Source organism: Protopterus annectens, chromosome 6.part0 (genome assembly GCF_019279795.1).
Source record: "Protopterus annectens isolate FY-2018-M chromosome 6.part0, PAN1.0, whole genome shotgun sequence".
NCBI classification, from domain to species: Eukaryota; Metazoa; Chordata; order Ceratodontiformes; family Protopteridae; genus Protopterus; species Protopterus annectens.
Genome location: NC_056737.1, coordinates 316400816 through 316423797, shown reverse-complemented (window position 1 = coordinate 316423797; position 22982 = coordinate 316400816). Strand labels below are relative to the sequence as shown.

General features: G+C 42.0%; 1 protein-coding gene across 2 annotated transcripts in view; it reads left to right on the top strand.

The window, feature by feature from the left end:
* The window catches only part of ZFYVE26 (zinc finger FYVE-type containing 26), a 3506023-nt gene that overhangs the window by 1613360 nt on the left and 1869681 nt on the right, over positions 1–22982 (top strand). The gene's annotated exons all lie outside the window — the stretch shown is intronic.

Genomic DNA, 22982 nt, shown 5'->3' with positions numbered 1-22982 from the left:
GCATTTCTTTGTGAGTTTTCCAGTGTAAGCTAGGCAACTTCAAGGGAATTTATCATAAGTTTGGGATATATGTCATCTAGGATTCTCCTGCTTCACCTGGCCAGGTTCAGTAAGAGGAAAATTCAGTGGTACTTCAGATCAGTCTAGACTTGACATCTTAACCCTTTATCTTTTCAGATCCTCATTTTGGGGTTTCTAAGGAGGGAAATTATTTTATGCGTAGACTATATCTTTCTCAGTGTAGGTTTCCCATTCTTCCTTCAAACTACTTTCTGGTGTTTCACTACAGATGCACCAGACCTGTCATGCGAAGTGGTTTCCAAGGGGTGAAAGTTCACATTCTGTGGAACTTTCACTGCAAACAAAAACACACAAATGTCAGAGAGATGTTAGTCATCAGTGCTATAAAAGCATTTAATTATCTCTGGTCCCCAAGACGCTGTCAGGTTTACTCATACTACACCACCACAGTGGTGTGGTACATAAACGGGGCTGTCCCAGCTCTTATCCCTTTTGCAGACTTGTGATAGTCTGAAAAGCAACTCAGCTCAATCTGACATTTCAGGATGATAACATTTTTTAAACACCTTTATGAAGTTATCATTTAAGACATAGGCAAACATACAATCTAATGTTGTCAATCTTTGTTCATTCATGACATTTGGGTTTCGGTTCCATCCTTGGAACCGACTCAGCCATAGTGCCTCTCTTCCCTTCAGATCTCGTTTGCCGCATATAGATTCAAGATGCATCAGACTGTGCTCTCAAGCTAAGTGTTTTATTTTCTGAATATTTCTTGATATTTTTGCTCCCCTCTTGAATATTTCTTAGTCGCTTTACTCCTTATCATTGTATTAGAGTGTGAGTGCTGTTTTAACCTAATTTTTACCTTTTGATGCATCTGCTTTGCCATAGTTGGTATAGGCCCCACCCTTCCCTCTTACCTCAAGTAATCCTTGATTACCATTGTTTGCATTCTTTCCTTTCCTTTTTCTTCTTTACACTTCCTCTCACTTGCATTGCTGGTATGCCCCCCCCCAAAAAAAAAATCTTCTTGCTCTGTTGTTTAATGTTTTTTGTGCATGTGTGTGTGTGTGTGTGTGTGTGTGTGTGTGTGTGTGTGTGTGTGTAAATGGTGGTTTATTACTATTGTGATTTACTTTAGAAATGACGGACAAAAAAGACACAATTGGATTCAAACAGTGCAACAAATGTGGCAAGAAAGATGCCCTACTCCGAAGGGCATCTTTCCTGCATTTATTGTTTGGGGGTTCTCCACTTGGAAATCCAGCCTCTGTGTGACCTTTGCAAGGGTTTTAGTGCCCGGACCCATGCAGAGTGTTGAAATAAGTTGATCCTAAAAAGGTTATTAAAAAAACCTTTTCTGAAGCTTTGTTTGAGGCAGTAGTGTCAAAACCTCCTACAAAAGAATCAAAGAAGAGGAGCCATTCAGTTCCAGCCTCTCCACATTCTCAGGAACCAAAATCATCCAAAGGCCAGGTTTCCATGGAACTGAGGACAAAACAGTGGAAATCGGCACTGACAACTGTCTATGACCCCTTCTACAGTGCCACCTACCTTCACAGAACCAACTAAATTTACTATGGTACTGACCTCTTCCATGGTACCTCAGACCCTCTCTGCACCAATAATAGTTTCTCCCATTAAACTGGTCACTTGCCCCCAACACAACCTTCTGGTCATTCGACCACAGTGCCGAAGGTCGAAGCCCTAGCCAGGACTCGATAATCCCCCTCCATTGACCCCTTTGTTGGTCAGCAGCTTAGTCCATTTATTGACCGTCCAGAATCTCCCTCGAGGATGTCAATTCATTCCACCAGGAGCCTTTCGGAGCTTGATGTAGTTAGACTGATGGACCAGCTCATGGTGGCCAGAGGTATTACAACTCCATTTAGGACCTCTCTCCCGCCTGGTGCCGAGGATTTTTCTCCACGGACTAACTTATCTTCCTCCTTCAACCTTCCCGCAGGATTTGGAGCCCTTGATGTTGACACCCATCCCGGTGCCAACTTCTTTGTTACCGATAGTGGATCTCACCATGGTCCTGGAACCCACTCTGTGGACCTCGGCTCAGTCAGAGCTGACCCACCCACGGGATCATGACTTGGATTGGATGCCAGCTCCGGAATCCCTAGTACGGCACTGATTTTTTTCCATGGTGCCATCTACGGTTCCGGATCCTCTTGCAGCTCCTTCTCTGGAGGTGGGCTCATTGGAGCAGGGTTTGACCCCAGTTCTGAGGTTCTTTCTTTGTCTGGGCTCCCATCCCTCTTCCGGTGGGCCTGCCTTTTAGATTATGGTGAGAGCACTTGCCTCAGCAGGCTCTCACAGCACCCTCAACAATGAAATGTCATATTATGTTCCACTGGCTCACAGCTGTCACAGTCTACTACATTGGGGCAGCAGCCACGGGAGCAGCAAGACACCCTACCGCAGAGTACCCTGTCTTCAGAGTCCTCCTCAGACCTCCCTCTGATGAGCCACCCCATAAGAGATAGTGCAAGAGGAAGCATGTTGATTCTCCAGAAGAATCTCTCACCGAGGATACAGATTACGATGAAAGGGAAGGGTCCCCATGGTCGGCCCCTGAAGATGTCTCCTTTGGAGACATACTAGAAATCTTAAAACAGAGGGAGGACTGGAAGCCCACCAACCCTTCCTCTGAGGAATCTGTCTTCTTGTAAGCTTTCTGTGCCCAACCTTCTACGTCCTGAGTGACCCCACCTGCAAATGAGTTAGTCAAGCTAATCATGCAGCGTGCTTGGAAGGCCCCTGAGACAATTGAGCCAATCCCTCAGAGACCTGACAGAATCATCTCCCTCCTAGAGGATCCAAGGGTTTAGCGGTCGATGCTATGGTGGTGGCAGTGGTCATGAAGAAGGAACTCTGAGGACAGTCCTACTATCCATCCTCCAAACCGAGAGTCTCAGACATTGGACAGTTTAAGGAAGTGGATTTATGCTTCAACAACCTTTGCCATATGGTCGTTGAATTATTTGGCACATTTCACCTGTCTTCAAAGGAACGTGATCACTGAGCTCTCAGGAACCCTAGCAGGAGCAGTGTCCATCGAGGTACGCAATAAGGTTGCCTCTCAACTCACTACCCTAGAATCCATCACCAACTCATCCATCCTGTTCATTGCACATAAACTGAAGGGATGGCCAGAGCAGCGGGTGCAGGCGCTGTCATGAGACGTCATGCCTGGATGAGGTTTTGTGACTTCACAGATCCTTTCTGGTCTTCCTTTGTCAACACTGCCGTTGATGTTTCTTTGCTTTTTGGCCCAAAGGTTAGACACATTAGCCAAGTGTGAAAAGGATGGAAAGACCCTTTCTGCTGTGTGTGTATGTTTTTCCACTTCTCAACGACCCTACTCATGGAATCCAAGGAGTGGAAAGATGTGGTTCAGGAAGTCCCAAAGGCCTTTTTGTGACACGAGGCAAGTTTCTTGTGGGGGCAGAGGGGGGACTATCCAGGAAGATGCCCCCTCCCGTGGCAGAGGGGGCCCACATAACCAGTGTTCCAGGGATTCTTTCTCTGGGCAACCCTGTCAGCGCTTCTGAAGAGTGGCCCGACTGCTTGCCTCTGGAGGCATTAAAGAAAAGGTTCTCTCTCTGCACCACTTAGCCTGGCATTCAATAACATCAGATTCCTGGGTGCAGACAAGAATTACCAGAGGTTACCATATCCCCTTTGATCTTTATCTAAGGTCACAAAGGCAAATCCCCGACATTCCACCCAAAGGAACGCAGCAGCTCAAGAAATTCAAAAACAGACCAAGTAGGATCCAGATTTTATTCAAGATTCTTTTTAGTGCCAAAAAAAGATGGGACTGAAGGCCAATTCTAGACCTCAGTATCTTGAACAAGTCTGGCAGACAGACAAAATTCTGGATGGTCACGGTTCAGTCTATCCTTCCTTTTCTGGAGAAAGACAATTGAATGTGCTCTATAGATCTTCTGGATGAGTATTAGCACATAAAAATGGACAAACGCTCCAGAATATATCTCTGCTTGTGGTTGTGAGCCAGTCATTACCAATTTTGCACGCTGCCCTTTTGGCTCAACACAACTCCCAGGGTGTTTACCAAATCTATGTCAGTAGTAGCAGCTCATCTCAGACTGCAAGGATTCTAGGTATTTCCATATTTAGATGATTGGGTCGACCGCAACTAAGCATATACTGCTTCATGCGTTAAACTACCCTCTAGAACTGGCAGAGCTCTTGGGCATTTCAGTAAAGAGAGAAGTCAAAACTGGTGCCCACTCAAAGCTTAGAATTCATCGGAGTAACATTTGACACTAGATCCTGAGTGGTTGCTCTACCTCTTCACAGATTACAAAGGTTAAGGTCACAGCTCCAAGTGATACTCTTTCAAGACATAGTCCCAGCTAGCTTAGTCTTATAACTACTAGGATTAATGGCAGCAACAATCACCCTAGTTCCCCTGGCGAGATTCCACATGAAGCTGCTTCGATGGCTCCTAGTGTCACAGTGGTCTCTGTTAACAGACCCCATGTCTTATCCAATCCGGATAACAAACCATTGCAAGCAGGACCTGATTTGGTGGATGAAGCCAGAAGAGGAGTTATGGAGCTGCCCCTCCCCCACCTCAGCCCAAGGCCGTAGTCACCAGTAATGCATCCCTGATGGGGTGGGGGAAGCATTTTCAGGAAAAGGCGGTCCAAGGCACTTGGTCCCCCTTAGAGGCCAATTTGCATATCAACGTGCTAGAACTGAGGGCGGTGCTTTTAGCATTGCAAACATTCCAATCTGCCTTACTGTCAGGGACAATTACTGTCCAGTCAGACAACGTCTGGTACATCAACAAACAGGGAGGAACCAGATCCTATCCATTATATCGGGAAGCTCTGAGAGTATAGCGATGGGTAATTGCCTCCAACCGCTTTCTGATAGCAGTGCACATTCCTGGGAATTCCAGTGTGATTGCGGACAAACTGAGCAGATGCATTCTCCTGCCTCACGAGTGGTCTCTCAATCCCAGAGTAGCAACGGAGATTTTTTGTCATTGGGGTCAGACTTGCTGAGGTCTGTTTGCATCTCCCATGCACCACAAATGCAGCAGCTACTTCATCCTAATCCCCTCTCGGGGAGTCCCAGAGAGATGCTGTTCTACATGAGTGGCTTCCGGGACTGCTTTATGCCTTTCCTCCTTTTCCCGTAATACCCCAGTTTTTGAAGAATGCGCAACAGCTGAGAAGCAAAGTTATCCTCATTGCACCTTTCTGGCCCCGTCAAGTTTGGTTCCCCTTTCTTTGGCCTCACCTAGTTCACTTTCTGTGGACGCTGGATCCAACTCCGGGACTGCTGTCTCATCTGCAGGGGCTGGTCCATCCCAGCCTACCAAGTCTCTAGCTGACCGCTTGGTACCTCCACTTCCATTAATTGCCAGGCAGAATAATCTGTTTTACCCAGTACAAAAGATACTTCTGGCTTCCCATAGACCATCCACCAGGAAACTTTATCTTAGTAAATGGAACAGATTTGTAATCTGGTCTCAAGGAGAAGGAGTTGTTTCAGCCCTGATTAATAGTGTTAGAATACTTGTCAACTTTACTCCAATCAGGAACCACAGCTTCTACTGTCAGAGTCCATTTAGCGGCTATTTCAAATTTCCATAATGGCTTTGATGATGTTTCCTTGTTATCTCACCCCTTCTGCAAAACCTTCTTGAATGGAGATATGCATTTAAAACCACTCTTTAAAGAACCCATTGAACCTTAGACTTTGACATTAGGCTTGCAAATTCTGACCCGTCAACCCTTTGAGCCAGCAGCCACATGTGATGTAAATTTTTTGTCTTGGAAGACTTTATTCCGGGTAGCCATCACCTCAGCCAGAATAATATCGGAATTGCAGGCCTTGTGTGTAAAGGAGCCCATACATCATTTTTCACAAAGAGAAAGTATCCCTTCAGACTAATCCCTCCTTTCTACCCAAAATTGTCTCAGACTTGAATATTAACCAATCCATTGATCTGACAGTTTTCTTCCCAAACTTTTCAAACAAAGGAGAATATTGTTTGCATTTGTTGGATGTACACAGGCAATTACATTTTTATTTAGCTAGAACTAAATCATTCGGGAGATTGGAACAACTGTTCCTGTCCTTTTCAGGTCCTAAATTAGGCAAGCCAGTTTCCAAAGTCACCTTGTCAAAATGGTTGAGAGATTGCATCGCCTTTGTTTATCAACAAAATAAAATGAGTCTATCAGTTAAAGACAAGGCTCATTCCACCAGATCAATTTCTACTTCAGTAGCATTTCATTCCAGAGCCTCTATGAATGAGATTTGCACAGCAGCTATTTGGGCTACCCCTCATACCTTTATCACTCATTACAAATTGGATATGATCTCCAGGGGAAGAGCATCCTTTGGCTTTATAGTGCTCAGGAATAACCTTCCATAGGGCCTCCAAGGACATCAAGTAGCTAGGGACTCTGTCCTAGCTGTCATGAATAAATGAAGATTGACAACATCAGATAAAGAAGTTATGTTTGTACTATAACGTTCCATCAGTGTTGTCGATCTTCATTAATTCTTGACATCCCACCCTCCTACCCCCTCCAAAGACTCCTGCAGGATCGGAACTAGTCCTGGTTCTGTGTTAGGGCAGTTGCTCAGACAAAGTTTCTGCTTTTTTTTTTTTTTATTTCTATGGGCAAACTTGATTTGAAGGGAAGAGAGACACTATGGGTAGCCTTAGCTCGAGAGTTTCTGACTGGCGCAAGCTTATTACAACGGCCGAGTCAGTTCCGAGGACATAACCGAAACCCAACTGTCAAGAATGAATGAAGATCAACAACACAGATGGAATGTTATGGTAAGAACATAACTTCTTTTTAATTCCATGAACTGTATTCTGGGTATAAAATACCTCTGCAAACACTTCCAACCAGAGAGCCTAACCATTATGGATTTGTTGTATACTTGACAGCAAATTATTCTGTCTTCCCATTGTTGTCTTGCAAATAGTTTTTCCAGTCTCTTCTTAATCTTTTCTAATCTCCTCAGATTCTTATTGTTATAGAATATCTTCTGTGCTTTACTAATTATCTCGGTTTTAACATCGGCTTTTGTTCTAGATTTGATAAAATCCCCATCAGAGCAAGTATTTTATGTAAGATTCCCCTATCCTTTCTCTTTGCCTGTAGTCTATCAATCCCCGATAGGGAAAGTGGTCTCTAGCCTGCAGTCTTGCCCTCACCACAATTTATTACTTTCCCTCTGTAGTTTTCTCTCAGTACCTTGGTTCCTATTCCAGGTTTCTCCAATAAATTCAAGCCCCTCTTGCCTATTTTCTGTATCCTTACTTGCAGTCTTGCCTATTGGCAAAATCTCCTTTCTCCGTTCTCGTGTTGGCTTCATTTTTACATTACTTTCCTGTACTTTATAATATTCTGTATGGTTGTTCTCTTTAAGGAGCTGCATCCAAATTCCCAGTCTTATTTCTTTAACTTCCACTCTTCTTCATCATCATCTCTTTCTATTTTAAATTATAAACTTCTGCTTTTGTTATGTGTGTAAACCTGCATAGCTCTGAAATATCCCTTCAAATCAGGTAGTCCTAAACCACCCTTTCTGTATTGGAAGGATCAACTTATCCCACTTAACTTCTTACCCTCTTCCCCTCCCAGATTCCTTGAACTCTTTAATTATTGTCCAAAACTTGGCCTATGGTTGATAAACATATGCCTGACCTTTATGTAAAATTAAAGGAACTGAAAACAATTTCACTGTTTGTATCTTATCTATAAATAAGAACTTCCATTTTCTCAGTTTTTGTAGTTATCTTTTGTTTTGTCTCTTTCCAGGTGGTATTAGCTGCCATAACTGAAACCTATTTAATCCATACTCCTAAATACTTCATTTGATTGTGTCCCCATAAATATGGCTATTTCTAAACCACTTCCTGTGTGGGTATATAATTTTATGATTATAGGCTTTTTTATCTTCCTTAATTTAATGTTCTGAAAAGACTTCAAACTAAATTCTTCCACAGCTCTGAGATGTCATTTCCTGGATTGATCAGATGCAAAACAATGTCTGCAAATAAAGCCAACTTTTCTTGGTTGCCATCCCTTATTTTCTTTACCATTGGCTTTAAATGTAAAGCAAGTAGAGGAATGAGGACACCCCTTCCTGGTTCCTCTGTTCACACACAGCATATCAGAAAGGCATCCTCCCACTTTAATTCTCATCCTTCATATAGCTTCCTAATTTACATTATTATTGCATCTGGGAATGCAAATGCTTCCACTGCTGTGATTATAAAATCCCAGCTTATTGTTTGAATGCTTTCTCTGCATTAGGACCCACCAAAACCAGTGGTGTTTTCTTACATTCTACTTCCATCTGGATCGTCATTGTTCTGTTAGTGTTATCAACTGTTTGCCTCCTCTCAGCAAAACAACACTGATCCATATACATAAATTTTGACAATACCTTTGCTGTTCATTTAGCTAGTATAGCTAAAAACATTTTATATTCATGGTTTAAAACTTAAATGGGATTATATGAAGATGATCTAATGGGTCGTTAATGCCCTTGGGTAATACAGCCACTGCAGCTTTTTTGCAAGAAGTTGGCACTTCTTTTTAAATACTGTGAACAAAATCTTCCAGATCTGTATCACTTTCTTCCCTCCTAAGTTCCAGACATTCACAGGAATACCATCTGTTCCTGCAGACTTTCCTGAAAATTGGTTATACATCACAGTTTTTGTCTTAACCCCTCCTATCTTAACCATTAGTTGTTGAGCCTCATCTACCACTAAACTTGGCAAACTTGGTCTTCTTAAAAACAAGGTAATATTTCCAGCAAGGACAAATCAATGAAAGTCCTATGGGTGTATGGGATGAAAGCACTTACTGTAATTTTTATTTTAATAAAGTTGGATGTAAAGTTTTAAAATTCATTTGGATTTATTTTATGGAGCACTAGAACATTGTGGTTGGCTGCCAAGCTGCTGACCAGTCATCTTTTGTTTTTTTATTAATTGCCTTCCATAAATATTTCCATTTGTGCTCTTTCTTAATCTCCACATTTCTCTGCTTTATAAAAATTTTCATAAAATTTCTGAAATATCTCTAAAACCTCTACAGGATCAGTAGTTGTTTTTCTTGTTATAGGCTCCCTAAGTTTGGCAACAGTTCTTTCTATTTTCTGCTGCCTAAGACATTGTGCTAAAAGTTTTTGTGCTCTGGAATTATTAAAAAATGGTTAATTGACAGCAATCTTTCTAAACTCACGCATATTATCCAGATACTCGCTTATTTTTTGTTTAACACTCTGTATTTGTGCTTCTTGTTTGGTGAAATTCCTCTTATTCTGCAGTACTAATCTTTGTCAGCCACACTTTGTAATTCCTGTTATTTCTTACCCATATATTTTCTTTTTGTTTCTACCCTTTTTTAAACTCCATTTTCATTTTATCCCACTTTTGTTATACATTCTGAAGATATTTCTATCTTCCCTATTTCTCAAATAATTTCCACTCCCCATTCTTTAAATTCCTCTATTTAACAGGTAGGAGGTAAAGTGTCAGGGTCTCTTTTTTACTTTATCACCTTGTATTTTTGACTTAGTTTTTATCACTTCATGATCTGAAATAGTTATTGGATGTGTGTTGATGCTTTAAATTAAATGCAAGTGCTCCTATAAAATGTAATTTCTTTCTAGCCCATTTATTGTACTTTGGGGAATAGCATGCAAATTCTAAGTTCCTACTTCTGAATTCATGTCTTCCATACCAAATATTTTCATAAATTTCTTCAGAAATCTATCTTTTTTTATATTTTCCCTTCTTGGTCTCCCTGTAGACCCTCACTGTTGCATGTCAAGTTCCAGTCCCCACCAATAAGTAATAATTCTTCTTAAATTTTCTTAAGCTCCATAATAGTTTTTGGTGACCTACAATTGCATGCCAGTGCAGTACTCCTCCTTTGCATATTGACTCTTTCTACCCAAATCTCCTATTATTGTCTTTTTTCCTCTCTTCTATGAATATTGGAACCCCTCTAGTAATTAGTATAATTACTCATCTTTTCCTTTGTCACTACTATCTTGCTGAATATCCATCCCAAAATCCATTATTTTTCAAATTCACATACTCATTTCTTTATAGAAGTGTCTCCTGCAGAATTGCTATTTGCAATCTGCATTTCTTAATATAAATTGAATACATTTTCCTTTTTGTCTGTACATGTAAGCTAATTCCCATTTCAAGACAGTATGGATATCAAAGAGAAAGAGATAGGGGAGTCATAAGTGAAAGACCTCTGGTAGCATTTTTAGTTGAATCTGGAGCAGAAGCTGCCATTAAAAAGGGGATAATTGGTAAGACATATAAAATATTGCACAACTATAAGCATCAACCAGAGGAACTTAAAAATAAATATTAGCTAAAGAGACTGGAAAAAGCAGTTTGTAAGGGGACAATAGGAGGAACATATGTGTGGATCCCAAGTATCCAACAAAGTCCTGAAGGTTTAGGATTTTTGCTTGGAAGTGTTTGCATATGTATATTTATAGCCCAAGCAGACTCTAATAAAGAATTTTACTTCAGGTAGATAGGAAATATTGAAGGTGTGATGGGGAAGAAAAAAAAAACTGGGAAATTGTTTTTTGGAAGGGTAATGAGTTGTCAGATTTTTTTTAATTCTGTACAGAGCACTCTGTCAGAAATATTGGGGGAGCAATTGGCTGTAACTAAGGAAATTATTCTTTTAAGCCAAGACACAGACTCTGAGTTGCCTAAACATAATGAATCCTTATTAAGATTAGTTTTGTTGGCTTTCAAAGAAGCAGTTACTTGAAAATTGAAATCAAAATCTAAGCCAACTGTATTTGAAATATACTGAATATTGTAAAAAAGAACTGGAAGAGGTATCTTTAGAAAAGGGAAGGAGCAAATTACATAGAAATAAATGGATTTTTTGGGGACAATTCATGCAGAATAATGTTCTCAGAGGAGCGAGGTTTAAGGAAAAGCAGGAGTTGAGTGATTTATGTAATGCTGGACTGAAAAACAGTTGTTATAAGGGAGGAATATATGTAGTGTATAATGTGTGCAAATGGAAAACCGTTCATAGGTACGTACTAGGCTATTGGCCCTAGGGCCTATATAAGCCTAGCCAAAGGTACCCTGGCTTTCGCCACCCAAGAAAATGATCTTCCTGTGCCACTGTCGAGCAGAGCCACAGAAGTGATCTCCGGGGTGAATTTCCTATCTCCCATCCAATCATCAAGATTTTTCTTGAACAGTGCTAATGAGGAGCTTTGTTTGATATAGATAGGTAGTTTCTTCCAGAGTATGGGAAGTCTCTGGGACAATAATCTATCCCTCCAGCATGTTCTGTTTATTGTGGTGACGAGGTTTAGGTCCCTAGAGTGTGTAGCTCGTAGGGATTGGGATTTTTTTAAGTGGAGCATGTCTAAAAGCTCTGGGTTTGACATAGCTTTGTGTGTTAGGCAGAGATTGCCTCTGAGTAGGCGATATGCAACGGAGTAAAGCTGCAGTTTTTTGAGACGGTCTGCATAGGGAATCTCTTTGAGGCCGGTAATCCTCTTTGTGAGGTATTTCTGTGGCTTTTCCAGTTGTTGTAGATGTCTTGTGAGGTACATACCAAAAAGGGCATTGTACTCTATAATGGGTCTAATGAGTGACGAGTAGAGGGGAACAATGACCTCTTTTTTCCTGGATGAGAAACCTTTTGTGATGAGGTGTGCCACATAGAAGGATTTCCTGACTAGTGTGGCAATGTGATTATCAAAGGAGAGACTACTGTCCACCTGTGTCCCAAGGTCTCTTATCACACTTTCAGTGTTAAGTAGACTACCACCTATGTGGTAGTTCATGGGTACTGAGTTTTTACCAAAAGGAATGACAATGCACTTTTTGGCATTGAGCTTGAGGCCATGGCACCAGGCATCTGTCTCAGTAAGGCCCTTTTGTAGGATGTCCACATCTTTTGGAGTTTTGATTATGGCTCCTAGTTTGCAGTCATCTGCAAACTTCGTTAGCCAAAGACCTTCTGTGTTGGCCTGTACTTCAGAGAAGTAGATACCAAACAGGAGAGGACCCAGGACTGAACCCTGTGGTACTCCACTTGTCACTGGTCTGAAGCTGGATTTGGAGTCTTCTACTTTCACAGTGTGGGTTCTGTCAGTGAGCCAGTTGGCAACCCATCTTGTGACATAGGGATTTATACCTAGTTTAGTGAGTTTATCTATAATTCCAGAGTGGGGAATGGTGTCAAAAGCCTTGGCGAGATCTAGATAGGAACTTTGCATTCTTCTGGTATAGAGATGGGCCCTTTAGGGGATGACAGAGGGGTAAAGTTAGCACTGAACCTATCTGCCAGGATGTTGGCAATATCCGTTGGTTCTGTATATTTAGTGCCATTGTGCTGTAACTCAGAGCAGATCTGAGTGTTGCCATTGAGATTCTTGACATAGCTATAGAATGCTTTGTGGTTGTCTTTAGAGTCAGTGGCAATTTTGTTTTCATAACTAGCTTTGGAGGATTTTATGAGGGATCTCAGCTTCTTACTGAAGCTGACCAGGGAGTTTCTCCAATCATGGGATTTTACTCTTTTTTCGCAACAGTTTCTTTCTTCTGTTGTAGAGTTTGTTTATGGCAGGGGACCACCAGATTGGCTTCCTTTTTTTGGAGGATAGCATTTTGGTTCTGTTAGGGATTGCACAATCCATGCACTCATGTAAGTGCTTATAAAGTGCATTTGTGTAGGATTCAGCAGTCATATCTCTATTGTCCGTCAGCATGGGTGTCGTGAAGTTTGCCACTTCTGTCTTAAGAATTGTGAAGTTGTCTTTGAAGAAATTTTTTACTGTGGTTTCCCTAATGGGGGGTGGGGGAGGGATGTGGATGTCTAGGTTAATTAGCTTATGGTCGGATCTGACCAACGAGGAACTGACTTCTGGTGTGGAGCACCGGTTGCCCATGTTGGTAATAACCAGGTCTAGGATATTGCTGCCCCTGGTGAGGGTGTGGATAAGTTGATCCATGGCATTGGAATTTGAGTTCCAGAAAACGTTGAGCCCAAGAGTTGGTACACAAGTAATTTTTCCAGTTAATGGTAGGGTAGTTGAAATCGCCCATTATTAGGGTGTTAGGTTGTACCCTAATATTTTCCAGTGTATTAAGAAATGAGGAGTGGGAATCCTGGGGCATGGTGGGGGATCTGTAGCAAGCTACAATTTGGATTGCAGTCTTGCCCAGAGTTAGTTGCACTTGGATAATCCCGGATGCATTATGCTGAGCAACAAGCCTGGAGGTGTGGATATCCTTAATGAATATGGACACGCCTCCACCTTTAGTGTTTCGGTCCAGGTTAGGTGGCCGAAAGGTGTGGTATGAATTGTAGCCTGGTAATGCAGGCATACTCTCTGGAGCCTTGAACCAGGTCTCTGTCACTGCACAGATGTCGATGTTCTCCATTTTAAGGAGTGCCTCGAGATAGTGCATTTTGAGGTTTAGACTTCTAGTATTGAGTAGCAATACCCTCAGATTCTTCTTGCCTGTACCTGTTAGGGTGGTGAATTTGTCATTTGAACCTTGCCTAAAAAAGGCACTATAGGGGTGGCTAGATCCTTAGCCAGTATCCAGAAACCCAGGGGCGACAGGTGCAGGCCATCTCTGGCAAAGCATCGCGCCTTGTCGATCATGTCATCCCAGGCAGACAGATACTTGATCCTCTTAGAATGACACCAGAAGCTTAGCCAATTGTTGAAGTCAATCATTTTGTCCTTGTACTGTGGTATCATTCTGGGTGATGGCAGGATGCTACTCAGGGCTAGGGTCATACCTGCCTGGGCTACAAGATCGGACAGCTCCTCCATGTCCCTTTTCATGTAGTCCAAGGAGGTACGTCTCAGGTCATTCACACCAACATGGACAATGACAGAGTCATATTTGTACTTGTTGTGGAGTGACCTGAGTGCATGTGTTATGTGGCGGATTCTGGCACCCGACAGGCAGCTGACAGTAACTTTCTCCTTGTTTAGCTTGGTGAGTGGAACATCAGTGTGCCTGACTATAGAGTCACCTATGACTAGAGTGTTGGGTACGTTGTTATGCCTTATGGGCTGTGGTTGAGTGGCACACTGAGTTTGTGGGCTGTGTGTCATTTGGGTTGTGTTGGGGGGTGGAGGTTGCTTGTGTTTCTGCTTTGGAGGTCCCTGTTGCTTGGGCAGGTTTTTACTGAGAGCCTCCGCGAATGTAGGTGTGTGTTTTGTGTTTCTATTTAATATGGTTTATTTTCTTTTAAAGTATGTGTCCCTATGTCTTAAGAAATTAATTTACTAAATTTACCAAAGGTGTTTGAAAAAAAAAAAAAATACTACAAGAATAGAATTCACTTCTTGGTGTACCTTCATCCCCAGGGAGAATAAAGCTAGTTAGATCATGCACCGCATATGTTATGGTAGTTTTCCATAGGGTGGTGGAAGTAGTTCGAAAACACCAAAAAGGAAAGAGTTCTAGTCAGCAGTTTTTCATGCCAAATAACAATCCGTGGAAGCAGATCCTAGATATTTCCATATTAAACTGATTTATTTAGGTGAAGGAATTTAAAATGGTATACTGCAGAGACTGTTCCTACTGCCACCATGTACAAAAGGACATGCATCTATACATTCAGTTCATGTTGACCTCAGGCACCCCCTTGAGGTTCATAGTGGGTTCAACCACTTTCAGTTCGCCTCATTCCTTTGTAGACTGTCTGCTTCACCAAGGGGTAGTAAAATGTCTAGCATTAGCCTTCACTTACATGAAAACAGAGGGAGTGCATATCTGTCGACATCTTGACCATTGTCTTATCCAAGCACTCTTAACACAAGAAATGAACAAAGCAATGGCCATGACCAAGTCTACTCTTTCCCACTGTGGAACTCATCCAGAGTATCCCTAAACCCAGTGTGGAACCATAGATGAAAAATTGTTCCTGGGATCACTTGACCCATCTCTTCCTCCCAAGGAAGAAAATTCTTATTTTAAAATCATTCTTCCTTGAAGACGTGCAGGCAGACCAGCTGCAAGCCAAAGAAGTTTTGAGAGATGTAGATTTGCATCCATTTCTATTAGTTCCAGTAGCCTGATATGAAGAAAATCTGTTGGTAGTTCATCACTTTTCCTTAGCACTAGTAGCCAGTATTCCAGTTGGATTTCTTTCCTTCCCTACATAAGGATTTTACTTGGGGGGGGGGGGGGAGCAGCCAAGAATGAGCCCAACTAAGGTTACCCCATAGTTCCCCCTTTCCAAGTCAGTTAGTCACCACAGATGCATCAGACTTGGTGTGGCAAACCCTTCTGGAGTCAACTCAGTTTCAACAGTTTGTGACAGAAACATGGAGGAAAAATAATTCAGATGTAAAAGTAAGCCCAAGCCAAACAGTTTAAAGGTGGTGTTAAACAACACCAGTTATGTGGTATCTTAACATGCAGGGAGAGGCTCATTCATAGCAGATGTGCAGGCTAGTGACTGTAGTGTGGGAGAGTGTCACAATCTGGATCTTCACCTGCAAGTCATTTAAGTCTCTGGAGCAACATGTCTTTGGCAGATCATGTCATTCATGCATTAATGTTTATGATTGGAAATTGGATACAGAAATGTTGTGGACCATCTGAGATATCCTTGGAAATCAAGTAGTAGAGTTTTTCCCTTAAGAGAGTAATCAGCAACTCCCTACCTTATATTTCAGATTCTGAAGTTGCAAAGTTTTCACCACAGATACCTTCAGCATAAGTAGGAGTCTTCTCTTCTCCTAATAAGGCAAAGGCAGAAGGATCAACACTTCTCCTGCTGTCTTCATTTTGACCCAAGTAACTGTTGGTTTCCATCCTGGTGCAGATGGCACACTGAAAACCACTGATGTGCTTCCATATCATTGTTGCAGTATTCCTTATACCAGGGATTCTCTGCCAAGTGTAGCCCGACACGCGGCTAGTGTACCAAAACCTTAGGTTGTAATAGAGACATTGTATGTCACATGTATTTGTCCAGCTCATGGAGTAGGGCATAAAGGAGATGCCCAGACATTCCTTCCTCTGAACTTCTTTGCCACCAGTCCAATCGCCATCGTCGGTTGTTGGTCTGAATGCCCCTGTGTCTGCTGCTTACTAAGCCGTTTTAGGTAAGTGTTCCTTTGAGGCTTTTCTTATCTCAATTTTTTTCTTTTTGTTGTAAGGTTACATGTCATTGAAAAAGGGAGAATGCCAGTGTGAGAGAAAGGCCACCACGAGCAGTGTTTGTTTTGCTTAGGTGCTTCACATGACCATACGCTGTGACCTATTTGTTAGGTGTTTATCCCTAAACCTCTTGTAGTTGTTTCTCCTCCTTATCCATCTACCTGGAAAACCAATGGCTTAATTTATTGGCATAGGGTATGGTGGCAGAATTGTCCTGGCCTGAGGGTCAGCTGTCTGCTAAGAGGGTCAAAAAAGGTCAGATTCTACTGCTGTATAACATCCCTGGATGTGTCTCTGAACATCTAGTTTATCTGTCGGATTCCTCTGCCACTACCACTTCAGAGGCCGGCATGGAGCCGGCTTCTCTCACATCCTTGGAAGCTCTGCAGATGCCCATTTCAGACATTGAGGGGGAACCGAGGCTGATATCTGAGGGTCTGAGAGGTATTCCACAGATTCTTGTTAGAGAGGAGATACCTACTACAATACTTGTCAGCAGGCTTCTGATCCTCCTAAGATGTTCAGGGCAGATGTCCCTTTAAAAAAAAAGCAGAAGACAAAGCATATTTTCCCTGCTCTAAGAATCCTCAGCATGAATGGTAGGGTTTATACACAAGGATTATTCAGTGCTTTTACGGCTTTGAAACCACACCAGGGATCCCCTGCCAAGTGTAGCCCAATGCCCGGCTAGTATACCAAAGCCTTAGGTTGTCCCCCCCCCAGTCCTGTACTCCTCTGAATTGGCCCAGGGAGTAGGATTCTTCTATTGAGGATTTTAACTCTGATGAAGAGTCTTTGGCCTATTCCTCCCAGATTCCCTCTCCTTTGGATTATAGTTCAGAGGAGGACGATTCTCAGTCCAGACTCTCCTTTTGAGGAACTTTCCTTTGGGGGACACTATTTCTCATATGATGGTATTTTTATAAGTGGGATTGCACTCAGGTTTCTGATATTCAGAAGAGATGTTATGAACTCCTCCAAATGGAGTCTCTTAAGCCATCTGCTGTTCCTGCTGTTTTGCTGGGCTGTTGGACACTTTTTCAATGGCTTTCCAGGCTCCTGATTCCCAGCCCCCAGCTCCTTAAAAAAACTGATAGGTTTTATAGGGTCCCTGATGATTATAAATTTCTTTACAAGTGTCCTTCTGTTATTTCTGTTCCTTCTGGTAAGCCTTCCAAGCTTTTAACTTCTAGTAAACTGCTTCTATGTGACAAGGATAGCAGCATCATGGAAAGATTTAATAAAGTGTACACTACTGCTACTCTGGCCTTTAGGACTTTGAATTACCATACCCATATGACCCAGGTACATTTTAGATCTTCTATCTCAGGCTTTTCAAGTTATTTCAGACCTTCCTGATTCTGAGGGGAGTACTTCAGCCCTCTCTGTTAGGGTCCTCTTCTCAAGAGGCTCGGCATTCCATTAAATGTAGTTATGACTCAGCTGATGACTCTCCTGGCTGCTGCCTTTGGTTCTGTTTTAAGGTGTTATTCTTGGCTCTGCCTTCGGCCTCTACCTGATATTAAGCTAAACTGACAGATGCACCTTTGGCAATAAAAATCTGTTTGGTTCTGCAGCTGCTGAACTTTAAGTCTCTTCAGCAGAAAGGTAAGACTATGCAGGAATTAAAACATATTTTTGTTTCCCCTATTCCCATATTTCAGAGGAATTATTTTACCAAGTCTTCCTGTGTATGTAGACAGTCTCACTATACTCCCAAAGGTAAAAGGGTTCTAGAAGGGCTCCTCCTGCTAGGTCTACTCGGACTCTAACAGCTCAGAAGCCTCCTTTTCAAGACAAGCCAGGTTCTGTCTGACCACTTCTTTCCTCCCTCCTAAGCCAAATTCATCTGTCTCTTCATCTTTCTCTATTTTTTCACAACTGGTTAAGACTCCCTCTGGATTCTTGGTTTCTGTCCATCATTTGTCAGGATTATTACATGGTTTGGAAATCCTTTCCTCCTTTTTTGGGCATTCCTCAACCTCCTCAGGAACAGATGCCCTTTTTTCCAGGTGTTCTTCAGAGCCTTTTGTCTTACCAACCAAGTAGTTTCTGTGCCTCAAAGGGGGAAGGAGTTTTATTACAGAATTTATTTATTTATTTGCACGTGTTTTCTGGGATAGTCCACTGAACCCTAGGAGTGCCCATTTTCAGTGGAGGCTCGGGGAGAAAAGCTCCATAAATTACATATACATTGATGAGATAGTTTCATAATGACAGTTAACAGATTCAAGTTACTAATAAGCAACATTATACAAATTACAAAAATAATGATTTACATTAAGGTACAATATATACAGTGGATGTAAAAAGTTTACATACCCCTGTTAAAATGCCAAGTTTTTGTGATATAAAAAATGAGACCACAGTAAATAATTTCAAAATTTTTCCTACCTTTAATGTGACCTATAACCTGCAGAATTCAATTGAAAAACAAACAAATCTGTTAGGGGGAAAATATTAAAAAATAAATGTGTACAGTAAGCTGGTTGCATAAATGTGCACACCCTTAAACTAATACTTTGTTGAAGCACTTTTTGATTTAATTACATCATTCAGTCTTCTTGGGTATGCACCTGCCATCAGTTAGAGACTCTGGTTAACCCCAAATAAAGTTCAGCTGTCCTTGTTGGATTTTCCTGACATTTACTCAGTTGTCTGTTACAGCAAAAGCCATGGTTCGCAGAGAGCTTACAAAGCATCAAAGGGATCTCATTGTTGAAAGGTATCAGTCAGGAGAAGGGTACAAAAATGTCCACAGCACTGGATATACCATGGAACACAGTGAAGAGAGTCATCAAAAAGTGAAGAAAATATGGGACAACAGTGATGTTGCAAAGAACTGGACGTCCCTCCAAAATTAATGAAAAGACAAGACGAAAATAGGTTAAGGAGGCTGCCAAGAAACCTACAGAAAAACTGAAGGAGCTGCAGGAATTTCTGGCAAGTACTGGTTGTGTACTACATGCGACAGCAATCTCCCATATTCTACATATGTCTGGGCTATGGGGTAGGGTTGCAAGATGGAAGCCTTTTTCTTACACAGAAAAACATCCAGACCCAGCTAAATTTTTCAAAAAAATACATTGTCGCCCAAAAGCATGTGGGAAAATGTGTTACGGTCTGATGAGACCAAGGTTAAAGTTTCTGGCCACAATTCCAGAAGGTACGTTTGGCGCAAAAACACTTTGCATCACCAAAAGAATACCATCCACATGATGAAGCATGAAGGTGGCAGTATCATACTTTGGGGTTGCTTTTCTTCAGCTGGAACTGGGGCTTTAGTTAAGGTGGAGGGAATTATGAACAGTTCCAAATACCAGTCACTTTTGGCACAAAACTTTCAGGTGTCTGCTAGAAAGCTGAAGATGAAGAGGAATTTCACCTTTCAGCACGACGGTGACCCCAAGCATACATCCAAATCAAGAAAAGAATGGTTTCACCAGAAGAAAATTAAAGGTTTGGAATGGCCCAGACAGAACCCAGACCTAAATCTAGTAGAAAATTTGTGGAGTGACCTGAAGAGGTCTGTGCACAAGAGATGCCCTCACAATCTGACAGATTTGGAGTGCTTTTGCAAGGAAGAGTGGGCAAATATTGCCAAGTCAAGATGTGCCATGTTGGTAGACTCCTACCCAAGAAGACTGAATGCTGTAATTAATTCAAAAGGTGCTTCAACAAAGTATTAGTTTAAGGGTGTGCACACTTATGCAACCAGCTTATTGTACGTTTTTTAATTTTTATATTTTTCCCCTAACAGAGTTGTTTGTTTTTCAATTGAATTGTACAGGTTATAGGTCACATTAAAGGTGGGGAAAGTTTTGAAATGATTTATTGTGGTCTCATTTTTTTATATCACAAAAACCTGGCATTTTAACAGGGGTGTTTAAACTTTTTATATCCACTGTACACGTTGATATACAATTAGAATCAGGCTTACTTTTCTTTAAATTTCATTTTGTAGCAGAGGATGCATAAAACTTAGTAGGAGAACAGTTAAATTAAGTGAAGATAGATATTTCAAAGTGTTAAAATTGTTCGAAGAGGTTTCTAGTTTCATGTAATGCTGGAAGAATTATTTGAGCATGTATAGAGCCATAGTTTGGAGAGGTATTCTTGCAGAGACATCTTGAAAATGGCGAGGTGGGTAAGGAATTCCACACCTTTGCTACAGCAATGAAGTAAAGAGCTCGGCCAGCTGTAATGTTGGGTAATTCTACTTTTAGAAGGCATTTATTTTCTGATCTGAAGTATCTAGCAGGGTTGTATGGGGACATTAGTGAGGTTAAGCATGGACAGTCTTCAAGTTTAGTTATTATTTTATGTGCAGTGATGAATTGTAGGTAAGTTAGGAAGTGGAAGTAGTTGAAGCCATTTGAGTTTGTGAAGGGATATACAGTGATGGGAAGTATGTGTAGCATTGTTGGCAATGTGGAATGTTTCTGGTTCCCAGGAAAGAAGGCACCTGTAGACCCATTCTGGATTTTTCCCAGCTCATCACCTTCTTAAAGGTTCCCTTCTTTCGAATGTTATCCATTCAGACATTGTTTCCTCCTTTTCAGCCACAGGCTTTCCTATTTTTTTCTGGATTTCAAGGATGTCTATCTTCCATATTCCTATTCATACCCATTTTGGGAAATTTTTTACCCTTCTCTGTTTCTTCCTTACATTTTCAGATGTTCATTGTGTTACCCTGCTGCAGTCATCACACTTGGGTTATCCTGTCGTCAGGCGGTCCTGCAGTCGGCCAGAATTCCAAATTCTTGGTCCGGCGTCATTTGCTGTCGCTTCTTCCCTGACGTCAGTGCGCCAGTGGTATATATAGTGCAACCGACGCCATTTTCTTCAGTCTTTCTTGCCGCGCGGTGCCCGAAGCAGAAGCATTTCACAAGTGCCAGTTGGCCGACTCCTTAGATTTTCGAATTCGAATTTCAGACCGAAGTCTTCTATAAAGCTAAGTACCCCGTTGGGGAAACTTTTCTTGCCTCAGACCGATGTCAGAAAAAGTTAACAATTGTATTTCTTGTGGGAAGCAAATACCTCATAAGGATTTTCATTCTTATTGCATACCTTGCCTAGGCCCAGACCACAACGTCACTAATTGTCGTTTTTGTGCTAGGTTTAATAAGCGTGCTATTAAAAGACGCTTTGATTTTGCATTACACTATTTTGGTAGAAAATGTAACTACACTATGCCATCGGAGCAACCGACTACCGGCGTGCACAAAAAACACAAGGATAAGGACAGACAGCCCAGGCCTAAGCCAGATTCTGAGACCTTGGCTGGTCCTGTCTCCGGTCCTCAGTGAGGCTCCGATGCAGCCCCTGACTACCGCAGATCTGAAAGATGTCGGTGCTGCAGAAACTCCTTCGGTTTCTGAAGGCGTTCTCAGACCGACAACGCTCTCCATTAAAACGCATCCTAAGATGAAGACTCCTATTAAATCTAAAAGGACTGCACTTCAGTCCCCTGTTCAAGGCCCCATGCCTAAGAAACAGATGCTTAAAATGGCTGAAGATTTGATCTCTTTAATCAGGGGTTCCCAGCCCCCTCCTGACAAAAGGCCTAGACAAGAGGAAGATTATGCGTCCTCTGAACAAGTGTCCATTTCTTCAGACTCCTCTGAGGACCAAGATTACTCTTTCTCCTCGTATGAAGATTCTGATGCTGAGGATTCCATTCTCTCAGCTTCTCCTCCTGAAGACTACTCCTTTGGGGAAACTTTACACACTATGAGGGAACATTTTCACTGGGAAGGTCAAGACTATTCTGACTCAAAGAAAAGGCTCAGAGAGTTTCTTTTACTCCCCCAACACAGACCTCTTGCCATCCCACCAGTTTTAGACATTGTGGATGATGTTTACTTAGAATCCAGTTTGAACCCAGACTCTCTACCTCCTGCTCTGGCCAAGCCTGACAGATACTACAGAGTGCCTAATTCTCACAAATTTCTTTATAAAAGCCCTGTTGCTGACCCAGAGACAATCTCCCAGGGTCCCAAAGGGGCTAAGGCCTCTATGGCTAAAAATCCTGTACCCTCTGAGAGGGATTCCAGAGCACTAGACAGGTGGGGGAAAAAGGTTTACACCTCAGCCACTCTAGCTATGAGGGCACTAAATTGCCAATTTCACATGCTAAAGTATCAGCAATTTCTAATCTCTCAGTTAAAGCAAAGAATGACCACTCTCCCTCAACAGTCTGAATTGAAAGAAATGCAGGATCTGTTGCATGCAACTGAACAGGTGGGCAAACATACCTTACAATGTGGGTTTGATTCTTTGGAGGCTTCTTGCAGAGCAGCTGTCACTGGGTCCGTTATACGTAGGCATGCTTGGTTAAAGGAACAAACTCTGCCTGATCATGTTAAAGCAAAGCTTCTAGATGCTCCCTTACAGCAGGATGTTCTTTCTGGAGTTAAAGCAGAAGAAGTCTTAAAGAAAATGGAGGATAAGGCAAAATCTATGCAGACAGTCAAAGATTTCCTACAGGTACAGCCCCCTTGCTTCAGCAGAAACTGGCCAACAAGAAATTGGTCCTTTCCAGCTACTGACAGACCACAGAGGGGTAAATACAGACGTCCAAGGGGCAGAGGATAACCACAAGCCCAGTACAAACCTCGCCAATGGGGCACTGCAACACAGAAGGAAGGAGAAGACAGGTCCCAGTCTACCAGAAGGCAAACTCAATGACTTGCACCTCATCTGGCCAAGCAACGCTCTCTTGGCA